Raw genomic sequence first — 1678 nt, 5'->3', positions numbered from 1 at the left:
ACTGACATCTTGAAACTATAACCAATATTACTCATTGTCTATGCTATATCTTGAAACTTTTTATTTTTCCTCATTATTGTCTATGCTATATCTAAGGGTTAAATATCCTTTTAGTCCCTGAAGTTTCACTGATTTTTGGTTTTAGTCCTTGCATGAAACATTGATGGCATTTGATCCTCCTAGTATGAAAACATATATATTTAGTCCCTAATTTTGGACGGCGTTAATTTTATTGCTAACGGCACTGACACATTACTTTTCTCTCTCTTCCACGTTGTTGTTTTTTTTTTTATTAATGAAATTAAATGATTGCCGGCCATGATTCCCTCACCCTCTCCTTGCTCATATTTCCTCCCAACAAATCAGGAAAAGCTGGGCCCAGATGGAGGTATATGGCGTTTTCCCCCCTCAACCTTGATTTCGTATATCGATTCTTTAATTAAAAAAAAAAGAAGAAGATTGAATTATACAAGTGTGTGTTATCGAAATAATATATTCAATTGATTCAGGTGACTAACGAGAAATGTTTTTCTTGTTTTGCAGTCCGAGAAAACAAAGAAATCGATTTCCTTACTGGTTTCAATGGGCTGAAAGCAGGTGACTTGCCTGAAGGATTGGTGGAAATGGCAGAAGACCCTTTTTCAATGATGTTAGAGAAAATGGGAGAAGCTTTGCCCCGAGCAACCGCAGTTGCCATAAACTCCTTCAGTGCAGTACACATTCGTATTGGGCAGGAGCTAGAAACCAGGTTCCAGATGCTTCTGAACGTTGGTCCATTCATTTTGACAACACCACAATCTGTTACTCTTGATGATGAAGGGTGCTTACCCTGGTTGAACTCGCAAGAGGACAAGTCAGTAGTATACATCAGCTTCGGAAGTGTGATAATGCCTCCACCAGATGAGTTGACTGCAATAGCAGATGCCCTAGAAGAAGGTAAGTATCCATTTATTTGGGCTTTCAGAGGTAACCCTGAAAAACAATTGCCAGATGGGTTCATGGAAAGGACAAAAACGCAAAGGGAAGGTTGTAGGGTGGGCCCCCCAAATGCAGATCCTTAAGCATTCAGCAGTTGGTGTGTGCATGGCCGGCACCTGGGTATCCTCCGTCGTCTCCCTCCGTTGCCGTCTACGCCTCTTCATCTTCTTCTCCGTCCCCTTCTTCTACTTCCTCATCTTTGAGTTGAGAGAAGCTGCTTACACAATCCACTCCCTGTAATTCCTTTCACCAGGATTTGGTAATTTTTCATTCTTCTGCCAGATCCAGAAATATTTTAGACTAAGGAGCACAATCTTTGGAATGGTCACCTTTGCAGAATCATGGCCGGAATCATTTAATTTCATTAATAAAAAAAAAACAACAACGTGGAAGAGAGAGAAAAGTAACGTGTCAGTGCCGTTAGCAATAAAATTAACGCCGTCCAAAATTAGGGACTAAATATATATGTTTTCGTACTAGGAGTATCAAATGCCATCAATGTTTCATGCAGGGACTAAAACCAAAAATCCGTGAAACTTAAGGGACTAAAAGCATATTTAACCCCTATATCTAATATTACTCATGGCATATTTGTCAGGAAAATTGGGTAGATATTACAGCAAACTCTCTTCATCCAGGAGCAACTATAACCAATATTTATAAGCCAGAGATTAGTGTCGTTGTGCCAAGAGGTACAATT

The 1678-nt window shown here is 39.6% G+C and overlaps 1 pseudogene; it reads left to right on the top strand.

Annotated features, from left to right (window-relative positions):
- The first annotated feature begins 318 nt into the window (after positions 1-318).
- LOC106770026 lies at positions 319-1218 on the top strand (annotated as a pseudogene).
- The last annotated feature ends 460 nt before the right edge of the window (positions 1219-1678 follow it).

Source organism: Vigna radiata, chromosome 8 (assembly GCF_000741045.1).
Source record: "Vigna radiata var. radiata cultivar VC1973A chromosome 8, Vradiata_ver6, whole genome shotgun sequence".
NCBI classification, from domain to species: Eukaryota; Viridiplantae; Streptophyta; class Magnoliopsida; order Fabales; family Fabaceae; genus Vigna; species Vigna radiata.
Note: the sequence above shows the minus strand (reverse complement) of the source record. Positions and strands in the feature narration are given on the sequence as shown.